General features: G+C 38.1%; 1 long non-coding RNA gene across 1 annotated transcript in view; it reads left to right on the plus strand.

Moving 5' to 3' along the window:
• LOC122687035 overlaps nt 1-26,148 on the plus strand; it is a 173,578-nt gene that overhangs the window by 106,418 nt on the left and 41,012 nt on the right. Inside the window, exon 2 of the long non-coding RNA XR_006338997.1 lies at nt 14,745-14,837. This is a non-coding gene — a long non-coding RNA (uncharacterized LOC122687035). The remainder of the gene's footprint in view (nt 1-14,744; nt 14,838-26,148) is intronic.

A 26,148-nucleotide genomic window follows, 5' to 3' on the forward strand; every position in this document is an offset into this window, starting at 1 on the left:
GCACCCATCTGTTCTTCTTTGCAAACATGCTTTGGTCTTTTCTACACCCAGCCAGTGGGTTCTAGGGGTACCCAGTGCAGGTGGCCAGGCAAGGTCTCGGCCAGATAAGAGAGCATTTAGAATTAAATGTGTGGTTATAAAAAAAATAATAATAATAAAACAGTTACAAAAAAGTTTGCCATAACAAAGTTATTTCTCTGCTTCCACTAATGGCTCACATTTTTCTGTGGGCTCTGTACTCTGCTTTATAAATGCTTTTCTTGGTCTTTGTCACCTATGGTCAAAATAGCCTGTTTGTGTGCTCTTTGTAATGTAGAATTAGTGCAAATAGTTCAGGTATGTAGTTCTCCAATTCTTTTGTCAAAAACATCAACTAACGACCATTCTTCCATTTTTGCTTTCTTGCCTCACTTACATTTCAACTCTTACTGAGAAAATACACCTGAATTCCCCGAGCACCCACTACACAGGCAGCATCCAGGCGCTTGTAAGAAGATAGATTAGAATAGAAGGAAATTGATGTTCCTTCCTTTTTAATAAAGAGCTCCAAGAGTTTCTTTTCCCTTAATAATCTTTCTCTTTTGGCTATTCTGCCTTGAAGTTCTGTAGGCACAATGTGTGACCTCTAGTATTCAATTCCCATCTAACATTTTTTTTTTTTTTTTTTTTTTTTTTTTTTTTTTTTCCATCTAACATTTTATTTTGATTAAAAATTGTAAAGCTTATATGAAATTCACCATGATGAGGTTTTGCCATGTGGGTAATGAGGACACACAGATTTAAAATCATAGAACCCAAGAGTCAGAGTGATTGATGCAATCAATTCAATCCCTAATTCAATCCCTTCATTTTTTAGAGAAAAAAGATCTAAGAGATTCATAAAGTATGTTTACCTCCTATGGCTATAAGATTGGACTTATTTAGGAAGAGAATGAATTGGGGAAATTGTGGCAAAACAAAACAAAACAACAACAAAAAGCCAAATTCGCCATCTATTTTCAAAACCAATATTGCTCTGGTTTTTACTTATTTGTTGTTGTTCAGTGGCTCAGGTGTGTCCGACTCTTTGCAACCCCATGGAATACAGCACTCCAGACTTCCCTGTCCTTCACCATCTCCTGGAGCTTGCTTAAACTCATGTCCATCCAGTCAGTGATGCCATCCCACTGTCTCATCCTCTGTCATCTCCTTCTCTTCTTGCCTTCAATCTTTCCCAACATCAGGGTCTTTTCCAATCAGTCAGCTCTTAGTATCATGTGGCCAAAGTATTGAGTCTCAGCATCAATCCTTTCAATGAATATTCAGGGTTGATTTCCTTTAGGATTGACTGGTTTGATCTCCTTGCAGTCCAAGAGACTCTCAAGAGTCTTCTCCAACACCACAGTTCAAAAGCATTAATTCTTTGGTGCTCAGCCTTCTTTATGGTCCAACTCTCACATTCATACATGACTACTGGAAAAACCATAGCTTTCACCATATGGATCTTTGTCAGCAAAGTGATGTCTCTGTTTTTTAACCTAGTTTTACTTGTTTTGTATTTGCATAACATCCCCTCTAGGGTACCTAAATGATTGTGGTCTCTGAATAAATTATTAAAATTCATGCTTCCTACATTGGATACATTATTATATACAGATCTCTGAAATTTAATGGTGTGACTTTCTCAGCAACTCTGTTAAAAGTAATTAAGCTACATCAAATAGTGTTTTAAAAATGATACCTCTGTACAGTTAAATGCTTTTTAGAACTTTAACCTGGAATGATAGCCCGAAGTTGTGGTCTGAATGGAATTAATTTTCAAATTTAGCAGGTACATACTTTTCACATCTCCATCCCACTAAACAAACTGAAAGTTAACTTATGTTGATAGAGAGCTTAGTGGAAACTGGGAGTAACCTTTGCTTCCCTATGGTTAGACCACACCTGAGTGTGTTGTGTCTTTTAACACACTAGCCCTCAGCCTGTCCAGCTGCCTCTTTTGGTACTCACTTCATCGCCAGTTCCCTTCTCCCTTTCCTTTTCTGTGCAGTCCCCCTAGACTGTCTTGGCCTCTTCACTTGCCTCCATTACAGCATTACTAGACCCAGAGCCTGCCCAAGTTTGCAGCAGGCACGTCCTCCAAAGATGTGTGCGTGCTAAGCTGCTTCAAGTCGTGTCCGACTCTTTGTGACCCTATGGACTATAGCCCTCCAGGCTCCTCTGTCCATGGAATTCTCCAGGCAAGAATACTGGAATGGGTTGCCATGCTCTCATCCAGGGGATCTTCCTGACCCAGGGATCAAACCCTTGTCTCTTATGTCTCCTGCACTGGCAGGCTGGTTCTTTACCTCTAGCGTCACCTGGGAACCCGCCTCCAAAGAGGTACATGTATAATTCCTAGGACCTATGAGTATGTCATTACCTTACATGGTTAAAGAAACATAGCAGATGTGTGAGTAAGTTAAAGATTTTTAACTGGAGAGGTAATAATGGATTATCTGGGTGGGCCCAAAGCAATCACAAGAATTTTTATAAGAGAGAGGCAGGAGGATCAAAATCAGAAAAAAGGAGATGTGTTGACAGAACCAGAGGTCAGAATGATACCCTTCGTACATTGAGGAAGGAGCCAGAAGCCTAAGAATGCAGGCAGCCTCTAGAAGCTAGAAAAGGAAAGTAAACAGACTCTCTCCTAAAGCCTCCATAAAGAACTGGTCCTTCCAACATTTTGATTGTAGACTTCTGACTTCTTGAACTGTGGAGTTGAGTGGAAGTCACTCAGTCATGTCCAACTCTTTGCGACCCCGTGGACTGTAGCCTGCCAGGCTCCTCTGTCCATGGGGTTCTCCAGGCAAGAGTATTTATTGTAGTGGGTGGCCATTCCTTTCTCCAGGGGATCTTCCCAACCCAGGGATTGAATCCCAGTCTCCTACACTGCAGATTCTTTGCCGCCTGAGCCACCAGGGAAGCCTGAACTGTAAGAGAATAAATTCATGTTGTTTTAAGCCACTAATTTGTTATTAGAAACTAATATGATTATTGCATATATTAAATCCCTCTCAAGGTTTTAACATGATAAAAGGTATTATTCATTGTAAAAGATAATAATACATTTAAACCCTTTCCCTTAGTACTGTGTTTAAATAGTAAATGTCCTTTTTAAAAGTATATTTCTAAGCTTGTTTCAAAACATTTTTCTAGATAAATCTTGTACTGTTTCTATATTTTGTAATTAACAAGTATATTCACTCAGCTTATTTTTTATTAAATATTTACTGTCTGCAAAGGAACATAGAGGACATAAATATTTATGACATGGACTTGTTTCCAAAGGATTCTGAGGTTAATCCCTAGAAGTTCATGTATGTGTTCCTGCTCAGTTGTGTCTGACTTTTTGTGGGTCCTTGGACTATAGCCCACCAGGCTCCTCTGTCATGGGATTCTCCAGGCAAGAATACTGGAGTGGGTTGCCATTTCCTCCTCCAGGGGATCTTCCTGACCTAAGATCAAACCTGCATCTCCTGTGTCTCCTGCATTGGCAGGCAGATTCTTTATCACCGAGCCACCTCAGAAGCCCAGTAGCTACTTTATATGCATAAATAACTATTACCCAAGGTGGCATACTATATTTGTTTTCTAGAGCTCGCATAAGTACCACAGACTGGGAGCTTAAACAACAGACATCATTTTCTCACATTTCTGGAGGCTGGAAGTCCAAGATCAAGGTGTTGATAGAGCTTTTTTTTTTTTTCTAAGACTTCTCTCCTTGGCTTGCAAATGGCTGTCTTCAACCTGTGCCTTCACATGGCCTTCCTTCTCTGCATGTCTGCATCCTAATCTCTTCTAATAAGGACCCTACTCCAGTATTCTTGCTTGGAAAATTCCATGGACAGAGAAGCCTGGAGGGCTACAGTCCATGGGGCTGCAAAGGGTCGGACGCAACTGAGAGACTGAGTGCATATTGAATTAAGGCCCACCCTAATGACTTCATTTTACCTTAATTACCTCTTTAAAGACCCTATTTCCAAATACAGCCATAAATGAGATACTAAACTTGGACTTCAACATATGAATTTTTTAATTGAAGTATGGTTTACAAAGTTGTATTAGTTTCAAGTGTACAGCAAAGTGATTCAGTTATTCATATATTTATATATGAATTATATATGCACATATGATATATACTTGCACATATCATTTTGAATTAAAGTTTTCTCCAGATATATGCCCAGGAGTGGAATTTCTGGACATATGGTAGCTCTGATTTTAGTTTTTTAAGAAACTGTCATACTTTTCTCCATAATGGCTGCACTGATTTGCATTCCCACCAACAGTGTAAGAAGGTTCCCTTTTTTCCATACCCCTTGCAGCATTTCCTGTTTGTAGACTTTTTGATGATAGCCATTCTGACCAGTGTGAGGTGATATATCTTGTACTTTTGATTTGCATTTCTCTAATAATTAGCAATGTTGAATATTTTCCTTGTGTCTGCTGGCCATCTGTATCAACACATGAATTTTGAGAGAACATAACTCAGCCCACAACACACAGTAAAGGTCATAAAAGATGCAAATAAATTGCTTTGGGAAAATTCAGAGCAGAGTGAGATACTCCAGATATTGCAAAGAAAATTCAGTTAAAAATAAAATGATTGACAAAGAACTTCTTTTGCCATATGTGATTACTTTTAAGGCTGGGCCATCCCTCCCAGAGCACACAGAGGCAAATGGAACAATCCTGATGAAGTAGTGTGGAAATGGTAAATAAAATTATGGAGCATGCTTGTGTCCTTTTATGAAAAGCAGTCATCATTGTGCAGTTTCTCAATTCCATTCCCAGGTAACAAATAAAGCCAGCAGCTAACAAGCCTTCTGATGAATTGGCCCTTTAGAAGTAAACAGATTCTCTTGTGCTCTCAGGAATTGTCAGGCTTACAGATATGAACGCATCTTTGTGGAGGGAAAAACAAGACAACAAACAAGCAAAAACAAAAAAACCCACAGCAAAACATTTTGAAAAACTTATTGTTCTCACAGGAGAAGCTGTTTCAATAGAAAGAGGATGACTTATTAAATGTAAGATGAGCAAAACATGCTATGTTCCTTAGAGTCCTAACTGATATGTTCCAGAGAAAAGACCCACCCCAAATCAGCTGCAGCCAAGATGTAATCCTGTATGAACAATCTTTTCATTGCCCTGTCAGCAAAGTGGGAATGCTCAGGACGATGGGAACTCACTGGAGCTGGTGATTTAATCAACCTAATTTGACCCATATTATTCTACTGCTGCAGATGGAAAAATGTGGACCTGGGCCCTGGAAAGTCCCTGCTAAGGGAGATAAGATACATACACACGATAACTCCCTCATTCATAAGTGCTAATTGCTTCAGTCATGTCCGACTCTTTGGGACCCCAAGGACTGTAGCCCTCCAGGCTCCTCTGTCCATGGGATTTGCCAGGCAAGAATACTGGAGTGGGTTGCCATGTCCTCCTCCAGAGGATCTTCCCAACCCAGTGATCAAACCCTTGCCTCCTATATCTCCTGCACTGGCAGGCAGGTTCTTTACCAGTAGCACAACCTGGGAATGCCAACTTACTCATTAGAAGGCCTTAATACATGACAAAACACTGTATTAAGAGTTTGAAGGACAAGTAGATATAAGCGACTTTGAATTTCCAGGCATAGAAAGAAATGAAGAAATTCCACTTTTAGTTTATTTGTTTGCATAAATATTTGCTAATTTTGTACCTTATACATTTCTGTATCTTATACATCACTGTATCATTCTAGAAAAATTGTGCTACTAAAATTTTGAAATAATTTAGTTCTCAAATCCCAAATAGCAGTACTAGTGGGGCAAAATGAATCTTTTCATGCAAAGAACTAAAGTGGGAGAATGGAAGGATGCTTAGTAATGCCTGTTAAAATGCTCCCCCACCCCAACATGGTTCTGTTGCAGTTGTAAAGTAACTGGATTTGGTTATCTAAAAAATGTTTGCTGGGGTCATGTCAATTGGTTTAATGATAGTGTACAATTTTAGTAGGAGTTACTGGAAGTTTTCTAAGAATGTTGATTCATCTCAAATCACATTGTTCTCCACATGGCGTCTATTGGGTTTTAACAAAAACCCCTTGGCTAATTGCAGGTAGGAAATAACTATACAACATAACTATTTTCACTGATGGTGTTGGTTTTGTCTTAGATCCAGTACAACAATGTGCTTCTTAGCAATACACTTCCTGTAGTCAGGGAGGCATTGACACGCACGTAGAGGAAGAGATGGAAATTGATATCTAGGCCTGTCCTGAAGGTATTGAGAGGATACTTGCTCGGAAGTAACTGTTCTCTATTTTAATTAAATTAAAAGCAATTTTAATCACAACTTAAATGATTGAGATTGGAAGAAAAGATTTTTTTACAGTAAAGGTGCCTAAACTTGGCTACAGAGAGATTTTTATAGCTGGAGTATGACTCACCTGAGTCTTAAGGCACAGATTATCCCCCAAATTGGGGACAGAGCCAACTCTAAGATTCTATGCCTGAGCGATGGGGAGGATTTCTAAAAGAGACCTTTCAAGAAATGTGAAAAATGTAAAGAAAAGCCTGAAGGAAAATTTTCTTGTTCCCTTACCCATATATCTCAGTAGTCACATAAAGTTACCCAACGAATCTTTGTAGATCTGCCCTGCTCTGCTCCAAACCAACAGAGGAGCATATAAAACAGCAATAAACTGGCTCTGTGCTTTCACCTAATTGCAGAGAAGCTTCAAAGAAAGTATTCAGCTCTTTTGTACTGAAGTGCAGGCATTGGCAAACTACAGCAGCTACTTGCGTGCTCAGTCGTGTCCGACTCTGCAACACCATGACTGTAGCCCACCGGGCTCCTCTGTTCATGGGATTTCCTAGGCAAGAATACTGGAGCATGTTGCCATTTCCTCCTTCAGGGGATCTTCCCAACCCAGGGATTGAACTGTAGTCTCCTGCATCTCCCACACTAGCAGGTGGATTCTTGAATATTGTGCCACCTAGGAAGCCCGGCAAACTACAGACTGAGAGCCAAATCTTCCTGCTCTCTGTTTTTGTATCGCCTGAGAAATAACAGTATTTTCTATAGAAGAATGTTTGCAATTTATTTGATGACAGGACACACTAATTTTGACCCCCAGTTCAGCGATCACTGGAAAAAGAATTCCATTCATCTCATTAGAAGACCTGTATTACAAAAATTATAATCCCTGGGACTGCAAGGAGATCTAACCAGTCCATCCTAAAAGAGATCAGTCCTGGGTGTTCATTGGAAGGACTGATGTTGAATCTGAAACTCCTCATGAGAAGAGTTGACTCATTGGCCACCTCATGCGAAGAGTTGACTCATTGGGAAAGACCCTGATGCTGGGAGGGATTGGGGGCAGGAGGAGAAGGGGACGACAGAGGATGAGATGGCTGGATGGCATCTCGACTCAATGGACATGAGTTTGAGTAAACTCCGGGAGTTGATGATGGACAGGGAGGCCTGGCGTGCTGCAATTCATGGGGTCGCAAAGTGTCAGACACGACTGAGCGACTGAACTGAACTGAACTGAATATTATGATATTTTTATTTTTTTGCTGCTTCACACAGCTTATAGGATATTAGTTCCCTGACCAGGGACTGAGCTCAGGTCTTTGGCAATGGAAGCACAGAGTCCTAACCAATGGGCCACCACAGAATTCCCATATTTTGAATAAAAATTTTTTATAAGTTTGTTTTCTCATTTATATATAATTTATATATAGTATCCACTTTGGCCTCTTGACCCACAAAGCCTAAAATATTTACAATCTGAGATTTTGTACAAAATGTTTTCTAACTTTGTTCTAGTGAAGGAAATAGATGATCTGTGTAGTTATAGCCGTTTCCGACATCTCATCTTCCACAGCTAATCAGAAAATGATTGGTAACGCTTATCACCCTGTCAAGATACGCTTGACGTTTCATCCATTGCTATACTTTTAGTGAACATGTGTGTGTGCGCTTAGTCTCTCATTCATGTCTGACTCTTTGCAACTCCATGGACTGCAGCCTGCCAGGCTCCTCTGTCCATGGGATTCTCAAGGCCAGAATACTGGAATGAGTTGCCATGCCCTCCGCCAGGGGATCTTCCCAACCCAGGGATCCAACCCAGGGCTCCCACACTGCAGGTGTATTGTTTACTGACTGAGCCACCAGGAAAGCCCATAACCCTGAGAAATTCATTTGTTTTACATGATACTAATGAAGGTCAATTTGAATTTGAGATATTCAGCTGGTAGATGGTTTCTCTCACCTGTATCTTCTGGGTGGGGATGGCTAGAAGGCTGGGCTCATTTGGGACTGTTCACCACAGCACACACATATGGCCTCTTCAGCATAGTGGTCTCAGGAGAGTTGAAATTAGATGGCAGCATTCAGGAAAAGTTGGGTGGAAGTTTCAAGCCTAGAAGTCCTAGAATGTTACTTCTACCATCTTCTATTGGTCAAGAAAGTCACAAAGACCAGCCCAGATTCAAGGTGAGGAAATGCCTTCTGGTTTTGGCTTGTTAAATTTTTTAAAATGACTATTTATTTAAATCCCAAATGGGTTTTGAAAATGATCAAATATTTTTCTTGAATCTACTATAACATTCTTTTTCTACTCTGTTCTGTAATATAATAAATTATATTTATTGATTTTTCAAAAGTGACACCACCTTTGAATTCCTAGCAAAACCCCCATCTTGGTCAAATACTTTTTATATATTGATTAATATTTTATAGGGCTTCCCTGGTGGCTCAGATGGTAAAGAACCTGCCTGTGATGCAGAAGACAATACTTTGTTTAAACTTTTACATCTGTGTTTTTGACAGAGACTCACCTGTAGTTTTCTTTCTTACAACTTCGTTGTCAGCTTTTAGTCTAAAAATTATGACGGCTTCATAACTGTGTTGCTACTTGTTCTCTCTGTTTTTGATTCGCTGGAAGAGTCTGTATAAACTTGGTGCTGTTTCTTTCTTAATTTCACCTCTTGGGTAATTTGAACCTGGAGGTATATTTTGTCTTTTGTTTTTCTTGGGAGGGTTCCAAATTTTGGATTGAATTTCTTTCATGCATATAAGACGATTCATTGTATTTATTCTTAAATCAGTTTTGGCATATGGTGTTTTTCTAGGATTTGAGCACTTCATCTACGTTTTCAAATTCATTGACAAAAGGTTGTTAGTAATATCTCCTTATTATTTATTTTATTAATGACTCCAGCATTTGTACTGATGTCCCCATTTTCCTTCCTGTAGCGTTTATTTGTGATTTTTTTCTCATGTCTTAATTGGCTGTGTGAGAGATTCACACGTTTTATTTTTTTCACAGAACTGTTTGACTTTTTTAAAAATTTTATTAGCCTCTGTTTTTATTTAAAATATTTTTTCCTTTTTATTTGTTTAATTTTTGCCATTTTTCTAAATTCTTTACATTGGTATATACATCATTGACTTTAGTCTTTTTTTAATCTAAATATGTATTTAAGGCTATAAAATTTCCTCTTAAGAATTACTTTAGCTCACATCACATATTTCTGATACATTTTAATTATCACTTAGTTTAAAAATTGTCTGATATTTATTGTGATTTTCTCTTTGACTCATTAGTTATTTAGATGTTTTGGAGACAATAAATAGACTAGGGTTTAAAACTTCTTTTTTTCTTACTGAGTTCTTGCTTAATTCCACTGTAGTCAGAGAGCAATTGCTGACTACATGGCCCAGCCTAGCTTCAATTTTGCATGTTCCATATGCACTTTGAAAGCAAGTATATTCTTATTTGTTGAATACAATGCTTTAAATATGTCTATTATGTCAAATTTATTAATCATCAGTGTATATAAGTGTTAGTTGCTCAGTCATGTCTGACTCTTTGTGACCCCGTAAACTGTATGTAGCTCACCAGGTTCGTCTGTCCATGGAATTCTCCAGGCAAGAATATTGGAGTGGGTAGCCATTCCCTTCTCCAAGGCTTGAACCTGGGTCTCCCAAGTCTCCTGCATTGCAGACAGATTCTTTACTGTCTGCGCCACCAGGGAAGCCCCAAATTTATGAATGATGTTATTGAAATCTTCTCTATCTCTGTTAATATTTTTCCACAGTTATTCTATTAGTAACTAAGAGAATTGTGTTAAAGTGGATACCAGACCACCTGACCTGCCTCTTGAGAAACCTGTATGCAGGTCAGGAAGCAACAGTTAGAACTGGACATGGAACAACAGACTGGTTCCAAATAGGAAAAGGAGTACCTCAAGGCTATATATTGTCACCCTGCTTATTTAACTTATTTGCAGAGTACATCATGAGAAATGCTGGGCTGGATGGAGCACAAGCTGGAATCAAGATTGCCGGGAGAAATATCAATAACCTCAGATATGCAGATGACACCACCCTTATGGCAGAAAGTGAAGAACTAAAGAGCCTCTTGATGAAAGTGAAAGAGGAGAGACACAAAGTTGACTTAAAGCTCAACATTCAGAAAACTAAGATCATGGCATCCGGTCCCATCACTTCATGGCAAATAGATGGGGAAACAGTGGAAACAGTGGCTGACTTTATTTTTCTGGGCTCCAAAATCACTGCAGATGGTGATTGCCGCCATGAAATTAAAAGACACTTACCCCTTAGAAGGAAAGTTATGACCAGCCTAGACAGAAAGCAGAGACATTACTTTGCCAACAAAGGTCTGTCTAGTCAAGGCTATGGTTTTTCCAGTGGTCATGTATGGATGTGAGAGTTGGACAATAAAGAAAGCTGAGCACCAAAGAATTGATGCTTTTGAGCTGTGGTGTTAAAGAAGACTCTTGAGAGTCCCTTGGACTGCAAGGAGATCCAACCAGTCCATCCTAAAAGAGAGCAGTCCTGGTTGTTCATTGGAAGGACTGATGCTGAAGCTGAGGCTCCAATACTTTGGCCACCTGATGCGAAGAACTGACTCATTGGAAAAGACCCGGATGCTGAGAAAGATTGAGGGCAGGAGGAGAAGGGGACCACAGAGGATGAGATGGCTGGATGGCATCACCGACTCGATGGACATGCGTTTGGGTGGACTCCGGGAGTTGGTGATGGACAGGGAGGCCTGGCGTGCTACGGTTCATAGGGTCACAGAGAGTCGGACACGACTGAGTGACTGAACTGAACTGAAATGAAAACTTAATTAAGGCCTGAGGTACACTGGAGTCCACTCGCTATAAAGGGTCTATATGTATAGAACATTTTAATAATTTTGATGGTTACTATTGTATCTTTTGAAAATGAAAATTTGTTCTTGAGTAGAATCAAACTTGGCCAGATTTTCTTAACAGTTTGGCTGCAATATCACACTATTGGAATATGCTTAGTCATATTCCAGTTGTGCCCAATTCTCTGTGACCCTATGGACTGTAGCCCACAGGCTCTTCTGTCTATGGCGATTCTCCAAGCAAGAATACTGGAGTGGGTTGCCATACATCCTCCAGGGGATCTTCCCAACCTAGGGATCAAACCCAGATCTCCCGCATTGCAGCAGATCCTTTACCAACTGAGCCACCAGGGAACCCCACACTATTTACATATGTATTTTGTCACTAGCTTTTACAAGAATAGAGTAGGTATAGATTTAAAGCAGATCTATATTTTATTCCAATAATCTGAGAACTTTATAGGTTTTTCTGTGAAATGCTTGAGTCAGTATAAATTTCACCTATCATCTACGTAGCTAAGCAGTTGGAAGACCAAATTACAGTAAATAAAATCTCAACATTTATCACTAAAGAATATCACTGAGTGGGTCAAATTTGTCTTTTGTAAGTCAGAATTTTTTGGTTAGTGAAAAAATTTAAAGTAAAATAAATGTATTTAGTATCGTGCAGGTCTTTGGGAAAATGTTATGTCATGCCTCTGTTATTTTACTGCATGAAGAAAGCATAAATATATCTTTTGGGAAGTCAGGTATTCTTTGAAAAGATTTTGAACATGGTTGGTCTTTGAGAATAGAAAAGTCTCTGTTAGTAGTAACATGGACTAACAGACTAAGAGCTATCTTAGCAGCAGATAACTCTGAGAGTTCACTGCATTTTAGCAATAAGAATGAAGAAATCTTTGTGAGAATCATGTATTCATTTACTTGTCAACAATGCCTGTCATCATAAAGCTTAGGTAAAAGTTGTTCTTTCAAGATTTATCATGTTTTCCAGTTCAAAAAACTTCTATAGCCAAAATGGCACTGAAATCTGAAATATCAAATTCTTTCCCTCTTAGCTTTGTCTGATTTGCCAGTTGCTCCCTGAACTTTGGCAACTTTCAACAAATCAGGTTGATTAATTCCTTAAATTTCTGATTCCAGTCCCATTAATTTATATGGATGAAAACTTTATTGTGATGATGAAAAAATTATCTTCACTAGACTTACGGAAATCATTACCAGTTATTGCTTTGTATAATTTTATTAAAAGGAAAGTTGAAAAAAAATCAATTTTGTGGGATAATAGTAAATTATGTGAGTGCTAGTTTTTCCTAAAGTGGCTCTTTACTAATTTTATCTTTGACAATTTCCATTACTGTGTCTATAGTACAACATTCTTTCCCTACATTTCAAAACAGATATTAAAACATAAGGAATACTATGGGAAAATAATGGTTGACAATCTACTATTGTTTAACATTGGAGATCAAATGGTTGAAAAAAAATGGAAGCTTTAAAACAGTGATTTTGTTAATGATTAAAGTCCAAAGTTTGTTTTTAAATTCATACTTTAAGTGACACAAAATTGTATATTTATCATTGAAGTTCTTTTTGGTTTCAAAGTAAATTTTGGTTTTCTACTATAAATTTTTATTGTACATATTTTGATTTTCTAGTGTCATTAGCTTCCCTTTTCCTCTCTGATACAATTTACTTATGTCTTTCACTTCATGATTAATGATTTTCTTTCACATCACATTTCTATTCCATATTGTCTAATAACAGCTGCATCTATTATTATACCTTTCATTCCATGCATGATTCCTTCTCTTATTCCCTCTGACCTGGCATGGAACTTGTGTGTGTATTTATCTGGGTTTGTAGCAGGTTTTTTGCAATACTAAGCAGGCCTTCCAGGGATTTACCCAAGATTTATTAAGCGCCTAGGATGTGCCAATCACTGTGCTATATTTTAGAGATAAGATAAAGATAGTCCCTTTGAGCTCTTTAAGATTAGGGGTTATGTCTTTTTCATCCTCTATCACTAGTGTTGGACACACGCCTGACCCATAGCAGACCTTCCATAAAATTGTTCATGAAAGTATTCCCCCAAACCCACCTGCCCTGTGAAGTATTCCATCTATATTGACTATTTCCTCTTAGTTCCAATAATGTTTGGTCAAATTTGGGGGACCATTCCATGTACCGATCAGTACAATATAGGGGGGGACAAATATTCTTTGATTTCCAAATGATATTGGCAACTATGGCAGTAATTGCCTGGGTACAAGGAATGCACACTGTGCAAAAGATCGCTTCAAGGACTGCATTGCTATGTTGAGCTGGGTTGGAATGAAGCATTATGGGTGAGTTGCTGACTCTCTGGTTAGGACGTCTGCTGTAGAAAAAGCAATCAGTGTAGCACTAGCTTCGTGAGGCTGTATCTGAAGTATACCTTCGGTTTTGTGACCCAGCGACCAAAAAGTTGATGAGTGTACAGTGTAAGATGAACTTAGTTTGTGTATTTTGAAAGTTTACAGTGTAATTAATTGTATTTATATCATAAATGAAGAGAATAGCACACAGTAAGACATATAAAATCAAGACATTTGTGAAATTAATTTGGTTTTTATTTCTGAGTAAACTGGCACGCACATATTTTTAAACTTTAGAAATGCATTCCAGAAAAATCTTAATCACTATTTCCTGACCCTTCTTCTCTGGGTAATCAAAATGATATGTTCACATTCAATCATTCAATTATTCACTGCTTGACCTTGCAAACTTGGCTTAATATAATTTCTTTTCAGCCAAACTACTTCCTAGAACTGTGAAACCACTGGATTTATACTTGAAAGAGGCAATTTGTGTATTGTATGGCATTGGGTCGACATGTCCTTCTGAAATCTCGTTCTTTGTTTTGCCCAGTTTTCTTGTGAAGAATGCATTGCTGACTAATTTTAACAGCTCCCCCTGTTTTTTTCTAGATAAGGTTAGTCTTCATGCTTTGCAGTTTTGCCTTTTTCAAGATCAGACTTGTTCAATGCCATTTCCTTCCTTCATTTGTTTCCTTTGTGAGGAAATTACCATTTCAGGGGCAAAGGAGTTGATAACAGATAACTCTCACAGTCAAGTCTGTTTTAGGTTGTTTACCAAAAGAGGATATGAAAGGAGTCTATTTACAAGGGGAGGCTTAAATGACTGTGAAGAGAAAGGAGGCAAAATGAAATCTAACAACCTAAAGGACAAAGACATGGCATTTGAAATAAAAAATATAAATCTATCTATACATTTCTGACATATTTAATCATAATTTTGACCAAAGTTCTTTGTCCATAAGGCTTCACACAAGTTCAAAATATTGTTCAGTTAATTTTTACTTTCATCTAAAATAAATTTTATCAAGCAACTTCTTGTTAAAATATTTTAGAACCAAACTCACAACACAATTACATCTAATTACATCTCCAGAAATGACATTAGGCTTTCTAAAGGAACATCAATCTACTTAGAAGTGTGAGATCCATATTTTTAAGCTTGTTTTCACACAGATGCTTTTTTTCTATAGGCAGCATGATGCAGTGGAAAGAATATGAGATTCTGGAATTAGAAAACCTGGGCATGAGTCCCAGACTCTGTGCTACCAGCTGTGTGACCTTGGGTAAGTCACTTAATCCGTCTGAGGCTTGTTGTCCTGCCTATCAAATGAAAAATGAAAGATACAAACTTTCAAGATCGGTGTGCCAATTAAATTGTGAGATTGCCTTGTAAGTCATAAAGCATATTGCAAAGGCTAATTATTTTATTTCAGATTAATTCAAATATTGCTCTAAATTGGTATGTCCCCAAACAAAACAAATGACTGCTAATGCCTGTAGTTCTATCTTAATTTTTTTCCCCCTTTGGAGAAAACTTTTAATTAGCCAACTGTCCATGTGTTTGAAAATCTCAAAAGAATTATTGTGTACTTGAATCTTTCAAATACAAAAAATATATAAGACTCCTTTAAGAGAACCTCCTTGAGGCTGAATCATTTTACCCTTATCTCAAGTTTGGGTCTATTCCCAAGTTGGTTCTATTCTGAAACCAAACCTATTCTTAAGAGAAGCCCCTTTAGGCTGTGGATTATATAAGTGAGAAAAATGTTTAAATGAAAGCATAGACACACAGGGGCAGTTTATTCATTACGTGAGTAGGTACAGTGCCAAGGATCCACTCTACTCTTAGAGGTCAATGAAAATGTTTCACTCTCTTGAAATTGGAAGAAAGACATGAACTTTAGGTCAAAGAAAATGTAGTATACAATATTATGGGGCTTCCCAGGTGGCGCAGTATTAAAGAATCCGCCTGTCAATGCAGGAGACTCAAGAAACGTGGGTACCGTCCCTGGGTCAGGAAGATCCCCTGGAAGAGGACATGGCAACCCACTTTAGTATTCTTGGCTGGGAAATCTCAGGAACAGAGAAGCCTGGTGGGCTACAATCCATGGGGGTCGCAAAGAGTAGGACATGATTCAGTTACTGAGCACACACACGTACAATATTATATATTTATCTTTATACCACTAAGTCATAAATGTAACTTGTAACATTTGTTGTAGTCCTGGGTAAGCTAAGATGAATTCTTTGAGGAGTCCAGTTATCTGCAGTTCAAGGCACATGAAGGCATTGCTCCAACAGAGGTGACATTGTCAGGAATCACAGATGTGGAGCAATTAGTTCTATCTTGGGAAACAGGCAAGGCTTTGCAGATTGTTGTTGCTGTTTAGGCTTTACAGAGCTCATATTTACACCAGTTATTTGAGGATAAATATGTTTTCTACAGGTGAAGATGGTGGGAAGGGCATTTCTGGGAGAAAAAGCAGCATAAACCAAGTGATAGGGCTATGGAGAGAGGGTGTTGGATCTTGGCAGTGGTCAATAACCAATAATGCCTTCCTTGGTATAAAATCATAAGAGAAAATTCTGTTACTTCTATGGCTAAATCTTACTCAAGTAGTTCTTGTCCAGTATTTTTCATGAAAATATTTTAGAGCTAAACTCCAAATTACTTGAACATCTGTGGCAATACCTAATGAGTAAGCAGTTGGTTCTTCAAAGAGCTAATGAACTTAGAATTACTAGGGATATTGTATCAAGAATAAGCAAAGTATTCTATGTAGCAGTTTTTCTTTCATTGCAAGCAATAGGAACTGATGCTATCTAATTCAAACAGAAAAGAAACAAAAGGGGGAAGAAAGAAAGGATGCTGTTCCTACAAACACATATGATAATCTTTTTGAACTTTGAGTGGTTTTCTCCTTTCCCCACAACTGAACCAAGTAATGTCCACCTACACAGGTTCTATTTAACCCCAGAGACCATTGGACCAATCCCATCCTTTGTCAGCATCTCTAGGTCAATACTTAGGTTACCCAGCACCAAATATGCAAGCATCTGATATGTGCTCAGCTTTTTAAATAACATGTGTGCCTTGCTTCAAGGCTGATATGAATTATGTGGTTAGCAAACTGTGTTTAATCCTGTTCCTCAAAACAAGTCCTCACATCATAGCCTAGTTCTGTGGTCCTCTGTCCTCTTATTGATCTCTTTCTGTTCCCCATCAACCACATCTCTGCTTTTCATCTCCGAGGACCTATGAGCATCGTTGTTACTTACGCCCTAACAATGCATTTGACTGGTAGTTAATACTGGTATATTCTTACCTATTGAGGCATCCTTTGGCAGGGTCATGATATCTGTTCTGACTAGTTTGTGCTCATATATGTACCAGTGTTAGATATGTTCATGTCATTCCTGCCCATAATCAGCATTTTATTTGACATCTGATGGCATCATTGGAATCTCATTATGAAGATAGTAAATGTAGATATTTTGTGTGGTGAAATGTTACCATTCCTCTTCCTTTAAGGATAAGCTAGAAGTATTTGTCCACCAGAAAATGTTATTTTAAGAACTGGGCTGTTTTTATTACTTAAAAGGCCGGGCATGCATGACTCCTATCAGAACTGTTGACCGATTAGACTTTTAGTATATGTTTGCCAAATATGCCAGGTATTAGGGACAAAAGGATAAATTCACAATGAATTTTGTCTGCAAGGAACTCACTGAGTAGGGCTTCTATTCATGAATTTGCCATTTACTACTTTATTGAGTACTTTATTCCCAGGTAGCTCAAATATTAAAGAATCTGCCTGCAATTCAGGAGACCTGAGTTCAACCCCTGGGTCAGGAAGATCCCCTGGTGAAGGGTGTGGCACTCCAGTATTCTTGCCTGGAAAATTCCATGGACAGAGGAGCCTGGTGGGGTACAGTCCATGGGTCGCAAAGAATCGGACATGACTGAGTGACTAACACTTTCACTTTATATTTGTTAAATTTAAAATTATGGTAGATTTCTTACTGACTTAAAAATGTATATGATTAATTAGATTCAAAAATATGTTTGAGAGTATTACAATTTGCTTGAAAGGTGATTGGATAGACCTTTGGAAAAATCCATGCAAGTCAAGTTATCTGTCAAATACTCCTTTATCTGTCCATCCATCCATCCATCCATCCACCTAGTCATTCGGTTGTTGGATTCATCTGTTTTCCAGGAAATGTGTTTACAAACACAAAAAGACTCCCAAGGAGCTTACAGACTAGTGTAGAAATAAACACAAATAAACAATTACAGTGCAATTACAATGCAATTATGGAGGTAAATTTACATGTGGATGAACTCACACAAGTTCTAGGGAGTATAGTGAAAATGATCCTATAATCTGGAGGACGTAGATCTGGATTTGAATTCCAGCTCGGTTCTTGTTAAAGCTATGGCTTCAGGTGACTTGGGCTTCCCTGATGATGGCTCTGCAGGTAAAGAATCCGCCAGCAATGCAGAAAACTCAGGAGACTTGGGTTCCATCCCTGGGTTGGCAAAGTCCTTTGGTGGAGGATATGGAAGCCCACTCCAGTATTCTTGCCAAGATAATCATGGACAGAGGTGCCTGGCAGGCTACAATCCAAAGTGTCACAAAGAGTTGTGCTTCCCTTGTGGCTCATCTGGTAAAGAATCCGCCTGCAATGTGGGAGACCTGGGTTCGATCCCTGGGCTGTAAAGATGCTCTAGAGAAGGGAAAGGCTACCAACTCCAGGTTTCTGGCCTGGAGAATTCCATTGACTCTATAGTCCATGGGGTCGCAGAGAATTGGCCACAGCTGAGCAACTTTCACTTCACTTCACTTTACAAAGAGTTGGACACTCACTGAGTGACTGAGCCACCTCCTCGAGTGACTTATTTAACGACTTTGTGTCCCAGTCTCCTCATCTATTATATATGCATAATGTCATTTGTCTGATACACAACAAACACCCATCATGTTACCTACCTTCTGTCTCCTCAGCTTTCTATCGTTCATCTCTAAACTTTGCTTTCTTTGTCTCAGAATGGAAAGGGTTTATGATTTAGGAATGATCTCCCAGTCCTGAAAAAAGTGCATTCATTACTTATGGTCAGAATATGCAGTGTATTTTGTAAATACAGTAAAGCTTTATTAATAGCCTTGATTAGTCTCAAATACACCCTCTTTTTCAGGACTTGGTACACCCTGTAGCTGCAGATCTCTGTCCCTTGTGCTTACCTGCCTAACACCTGCTCATCTTTCAGGTCTCTGGCTAGAGGTCGCTTCCCCCCAGATTATTCCCACAGGTGATCTCCAGGGGGCTAACCTGTGAATTTCTCTAGACTCTACTCACCCTATCAAAATAGCCACAGCAGTACAGCAACCCCCACATAAATGGCAAAATTTGAGATCTCTAACCTTCTAGGGTGTTTCCCTTGATAAAATGTCAGTGACAATGACTCTTCCGATAGATCCTTCTGGGAGCAACTTTATTGTTTACTCTAGAGAAAGAGAATCTATGTATATTTCATCCTCTCAATGCAAAAGGTGGATACTAATTATTAATGGCTAACATGTATAAATCATTCAGTACATGCCAGGCACTATGCCAGGCACCCTATATGCATTATTTCGTTTACTCCTCACATTCACTTTAAGAAACAGGTTTATGAATAAAAGAGGCATACAGATGGAGAAGCGGTGACTTCAGAAGTTCAAATAAACTGCTTACCATTAAACAAATTCAGTTTAGTTCAATTCAGTTGCTCAGCCATGTCCGACTCTTTGCAACCCCGTGGACTACAGCACGCCAGGCCTCCCTGTCCATCACCAACGCCTGGAGCTTGCTCAAACTCATATCCATTGAGTCGGTGATGCCATCCAACCATCTCACCCTCTGTCATCTTCTCCTCCTGCCTTCAATCTTTCCCAGCATCAGGGTCTTTTCCAATGAGTCAGTTCTTCACATGAGGTGGCCAAAGTATTGGAGCTTCAGCTTCAGCATCAGTCCTTCCAATGAATATTCAGGACTGATTTCCTTTAGGATTGACTGGTTGGATCTCCTTGCAGTCCAAGGGACTCTCAAGAGTCTTTTCCAACACCACAGTTCAAAAGTATCAATTCTTCAGTGCTCAGCTTTCTTTATGGTCCAACTCTCACATCCATACATGACTACTGGAAAAGCCATAGCTTTGACTAGACGGACCTTTGTCAGCAAAGTAATGTCTTTGCTTTTTAATATGCTTTCTAGGTTTGTCATAGCTTTTCTTCCAAGGAGCAAGTGTGTTTTAGTTTCATGGCTGAAGTCACCATCTGCAGTGATTTTGGAGCCCAAGAAAAGAAAGTCTGTCACTGTTTCCATTGTTTCCCCATCCATTTACCATGAAGCGATGGGACCGGATGGCATGATCTTTGTTTTTTTAATGTTGAATTTTAAGCCAGTTTTTTCACTCTCCCTTTTCACATCAAGAGGCTCTCTAGTTCCTCTTCGTTTTTTGCCATAATGTTAACATGCTATAAACTGTAAGACAAAGCAAGGCCAAGAAAGCCCCAAACATCAAAGCTTCAAAATAAAAGCCAGAACACTATTGGCTTAACAATAGCTTTTCAGGGAGAGAAAAAGAAAAATGACCTTATATACACACAGCAGTTCTGAGACGATCCTGAGGTCAGATGTTTTTGAATTGAGGAGCATCAGAGGCAAGTTTGAACTCAGGACTGTATGGCTTCAGAACAAATATTTTTACTGTTATTCTCTGCTCTTCCAATTCAAAACATCAGTCCTCAACTACAAGATACTTGGGAAATGCTCATGAAGAAAATAAAATTCTTATAGAAAATTGTGGAAATGAGAAAATATAAAACCAAAGGAAAATATAAAAAATGCCCCCAAATCAAAACAAAAACACCATTAAATTAAAACTTGCCAGCAACATTTAAAATAAATACATAAAATATAGACTGTGTATTATGTACCTGTCACTTTATATAATTTATCTCATTTAGTCTTCTTAAGAGTTGTATAAAGTAAATGTATTATTCTAATCCATATTTAACAAGTGAGAAACTGAGGCACAGAATCTGCCCAGTTTATATACTAATAAAGGGTAGAGTTTGTATTAGATCTAGAGAGATCACAAATTGTGGAACTGGTAGAAAATTCTATAATTTCCCAGATCACAAGGGTGCAGCAATGTTTTCTGAATAATTGGATGAAATTAGTCAAGGGAAATGTTTGCTGTTGAAGCAAGGCTTTTATCATGGGGAATCTGGTTTGCTGTGGAAATGAGATCCTTCCATATCTCCTATTTTCTACCAGATGTTAATTTTGCCAGCTCCCGTTTTGACAATCATGGTAATTTTAGGAACATGATCCCACGAAAGCCTAAAAGTAACTGTGCATTGTAATCTTTGGGTACCTATTTTAGTACCTAGATTAAAATATTGATCATATTAATATTAATGTAAATATTAATATTTAAAATATTATTTTAATAATGTTAATAAAATATCACTTATATTAATATTAATGAAATAAAAATAAATCATATTAATTAATCATAAACACTAATAATAAATATTAATCATATTAATACCTAGACTAAAAGCTCTTTGTGGTCAGGTGGTATGGTTTGTTCTTGGGTATGTCACTGTCTGGGGCAGCCAAGGAACTCAAAACATACTTGTCGAATGAATGAACCATATAGAAAATTGAGTACAAGCAATTTGGATTTAAAGAATATACAAATCATGAAGAATATGTTATCAAAGAATTAAACAAAGAATATATGTCATGTGGTCACCAGGCCACAACCAACCTCTACAGGGCCTTTTACAAATTAGAAGAGTTATCCCTCTGGTTGGATAAATTAGGAAAAGGCATCCACTTGATAGATGTGTTCTTTCTGACTTACTTTCTGTTCACCCTCTCCCCACCCCAGAAGACAGCCTCCTCTGGAGAGCTATGGGGTCCATCTAGGGAAATAAAGCTTAGATTTCCAAACTCATTTGCACCCACCTTGATCATATGCATTTAAGCAGTGCACAAAATATATAACTGTATGGGATGGTCTAGTTTATTTCATTTTCTCCTTGATTTTTGGGGGAGGGTAGGGCAAGTGTCCTTTTGTATTTCTCAGTCAAGAAAGTACCAGTCTGCCTAGTTTGAAAAGATATAAAATGATTACATTCTAATGATTTATACCTTATTAAACATCCATGTCATTCTTTATTTTTCAAGGAAAATGCATTAGGTAGATTAGTTCCTTCCCTTCTAATACTGTAATCTATAAATAATAGGCCCTTTTGAGATTTTGAAAACCAAAAACACTGAACTCTGAGCCTGGATATTTTAGTAATGAAACATTCAGTGAATTTTCTTATTTTCTTGTGCATTCTTATTTTGTGTTAGAAGAGCCTCTAGAAAAAAGAAAAATGCGCTTAAAAAATTAGCCAAAGCCACAGTCTAAAAGACTTGAAGTCCCTTTTTTTTCTTCCAGACACATACACAGCTTTTCTGTGCGAGGTAAGAATTTAGGGGCAACCTAAGTCACAGTAAAAAAAAAAAAAAATAGAAATTCAGTTGGAATTAGTGGCTGTCTAAACAGCTCCAATTAATTGCATGTAACCATCATAATGATAATTCTTCAAGAGGAATTTGTTAAAGCTGAAATCTTAAAACTCCATTTCATCTCACTTAGACATATACACATTTCAAATATTAAGGAATTAATACCAACATTTACTTTGTGTTTGCTTTTAATAAGGACTACAGAATCTTTCTTTAATTTTAGACACTATTAGAGGAAGAGAATGTTTCAATTCAGTTTTCCAGTCCTCAAGTTAGATTATTGATTTCCTGTCTCCAAATCCATTTAGAAAAATAATCTCTGTGGATGCATTTTAGTATCTATTGTCCCTTTAATCCCCATCTTCTTCTTTAAGTTTCTCATTCATTAAGCTGAAGCAACAAAGTAGGGGAAATCTTGGTGATGAAGAAGAGAACTTCACTAGCTCTGAGCTGTGATTCACTCTGTTGTGTGGGTGGCGTCCGGATATAAGTGGGCTCTGTTCTTCCCATTGGTAAACAGGGCAGAGACAACTCTGACAGGAGAACATTTGCGCATTAGTGAAAAACATTACCTAAGCGTTTGAAGAAAAGCTAATCCTGGTGTTAGGATTGCTAATGCCTTCCAATATTGGTTGCATGAGTGCTATGTTGCTTCTTGCTTAAATAAATAAAGTGAAGTCATTCAGTTGTGTCTGACTCTTTGTGACCCCATAGACTGTAGCCCACCAGGCTCCTCCGTTCATGGGATATTCCAGGCCTGAATACTGGAGTGGGTTGCCATTTCCTTCTCGCTTTAATAAAAACATTAATTTGTAGCACCTTTAAAATGATGTGGTTTCCTGATGTCAAAGCACTTTTTCTGGTTCAAGTTGGTTTTTCCATTGGCTTTACCAAGAAAGCGCACACCCTACAGGCTTTCCTGGTGGCTCAAATGGTAAAGAAAGTGCCCACCCTGGACTGGTCTCTACGTGCACCAGCAGGACTGGCAAACAGAGGGTTTGGATCCGCTGGGAAAGAGTTTTGAGTGGTAATTAAAGAGCAAGGGTTTTAAAGACTTGCCTTTGAAACCCAGCTTGTATCTTATCACATGAGCATGGACAAATTGTTTAATCTCTAAAAGCCTTTGTTTTCTTCTTTTACAACAGCCCCTACTCTAAATGATTGTTTAAAGGATTAAATTAGATAGTGATAGTGCAAGTAAAGCATTTAGCACATAACCTAGCACTTGGTTCTCAGTAAGTGACAGCTTTTCTCTGCCGTTTATGTACGATCCTGGAGCATCTCTTTTGGTCTGAAATTTCCTTCTTGGGGTTGAATTGTTAGGTCCTCAGGACAGCTAAAATGAAACAAAACTTTGGAAACTTTTAAGTATATACAAAGTATATTGCCAAGAGTAGCTACCAAATTAGCCTTAATATGCGTTAAATGGTTTTTGATGAACTTGGTTAGATATATACTACAAATAAAAATAATAATGATAAAGCTTATAAAGATAATAACATTAAAGATTTCTATTTATTCAAGGTGAACTTTATTTTCCAGTGACTTTAAATATACAATTTTAAGTGCTTATAATAATGGCAAAATCAGGTATCATTTTTCATATTTTATAGATAAATCAGTCTCAGAGAGATTACAGAACCTGTCAAAGGCTGCACTAGTAAACAGAAGACCTGGGATTCAAAACCACATCTTTGTTTTGCTCTTTAGTCTTTGGCCTTTCTACTGCACCAGCTTTATGCTCAGAGAATATGCCAAAAGTTCCAGGAAATGAGTCCTTCCAGTTACAGGGAGCGATAATCAGCAGGTGGTTTTGTCTCCTCAGTGAATACTAAATATTTTGCTGCCAGTTTCACAATTTACATTCAGAATCCTACATTCTCTTCTTTGCTAGAATCCAGAATCCCTTTAGCTGATTAAATTATTTCCATTGGTGTGGATTTCAATTCAGTCTAATAGCAACAAGACCCCGTCTTGACAAAGGATGTGCTCTGTTAGGGGTTTTTCTGAGATGCAATTCTTTCATAACGTTTTCAGTCAGATGAATCTGAGAACAACGTTATTCATATCTGTCCAGTCCATGGCAGATAAAAATTATATTGTAGGAAATAGTGTTACTTCTAGTGGATCTTATCATAAGGTTTAAAAAATGATGTAAAAGAAAGAAGAATCAATATGTTGTTAGGAGAACAGATCACAGTGTTAGGAGGACACATCAAAGACGAATAAGACATGGACAACTTAGGAGGAAGAGACAGAGCTAGTAAGAAGATTAGAGGTACCAGGAGAGAGAAACGTGTACAATATAGTAGGGGCAAAAAGGAGGGGGATGGTTTGACTTGTGGGAATTCAGAAAATTCCTCAAAAAGTTAAAAATCATTTAACTGAGTGTTGAACAGTGAATGTATGCTTCCAAATGATGGAGGAGAAGAAAGGAATGTGCAGAGAAGTTAAACCTCATATGATGAAGTAAAGCGTCAGACAACTTGGAAACAGATCAATAGAAATTATCCAAGAGGGACATAAAACAGAAAAGAAGCAAAATGTAGACCTATGTCCAACCATGTCAGCAATTACTTTAAATGTTCACGAACTAAACCTGTGCTGTTTAGTATGGCTGACACTGCTATATGTGGCTATTTAATTATAAATTAATAAATTAAATACAATCAAAAATTCAATTTCTCAGTTGTATTAGCCATATCTCAAGTGCTCAATAACTACATGTGGATAGTGGCTACCATATTATATAGTCCAGAGGTAGAGCATTTCCATCATCCCAGAAAGTTCTATTAGACAATGTTGGAAACAGAGAAGATCAAAATGAACTTTAAAAAATTACATATTGTCTACAAGAGATACACTCTAAATGTAAAGATATAAAAAGATATGCTATAAAAATGTCAGATAAAGCATTCTTCAAGACAAAGAGTATTATTAGAGGTAAATGGGATTATTTCATAATGATAAAAGAATCAATTGATCAGGAAACCATAATGATTATAAATGTTTATATACCTGTGTGTTTTTTCTTCTTCTTGATACCAACCAATTCTCTGACACCAGCTGTGGTTCTACAATTCAATTCAATTGATTTAATTCTGATACTAACTATTCAGACATGGTATAACCACAAGAGTTAAGGGCTGAATCCTAGAAGACTGCCCCCCACTTCAGACACCAACCAGAAATGGGGTCCCCAGGAGACTTACACCTCTGCCAGACAGAATACAAGTTTGGAGGTTCTCTCAACCCTGCCTCAGATACAATAATTTCCTAAAATGAATCACAGAATTCAGGAAAGTACTTTGCTTAAAAAATTATCTGTTTATTGTAAAGTGTACAACTCAGAACAAGAAATGCAAAACATGTATCTTGCAAGGTATAAGGGGAAGGGGTGCAGAGCATCCATGTTCATTCTGGGCACATCACCTTCCTGGCATCTTAGGGTGTCCACCAGCCCAGGAGCTCCCCAAACCTGGTCTTTAAGGGTTTTTTTTTAATGAAAGTTTTATCATGTAGACACCATTCATTAAATTACTTGTTATTGGACTTCCCAGGTGGTGCTAGTGGTAAAAAACTGCCTGCTAATGCAGGAAACATAAGAGACGTGGGTTCGGTCCCTAGGTCAGGAAGATCCCCTGGAGACAGGCATGGATATCCACTCCAGTATTCTTGCCTGGAGAATCCCATAGACAGAGGAGCCTGGTTGGCTACAGTCCATAGGGTTGCAAAGAGCTGGACACGACTGAAGTGACTTAGCATGCAGAAAGGTGACCAGTCACATCCTAAAGCTACGTCGAGCCCTCCCCTGAGTTATCTCATTAGTATATAAAAAGACAGGAAATTCCAGGGGTTCTAGGAGCCCTGTACCTGTACCAGGACTGGGGATGAAAACCATGTGTTTATTTTTCATCATATCACAATGGCTAATAACTGTGCTTCCAAATACATGAAGCAAAATTAACAGAATTAAAGGGAGAAATAAGCAATTCCACAGTCATATTTGGAGATTTA

This window comes from Cervus elaphus, chromosome 30 (genome assembly GCF_910594005.1).
Source record: "Cervus elaphus chromosome 30, mCerEla1.1, whole genome shotgun sequence".
NCBI classification, from domain to species: domain Eukaryota; kingdom Metazoa; phylum Chordata; class Mammalia; order Artiodactyla; family Cervidae; genus Cervus; species Cervus elaphus.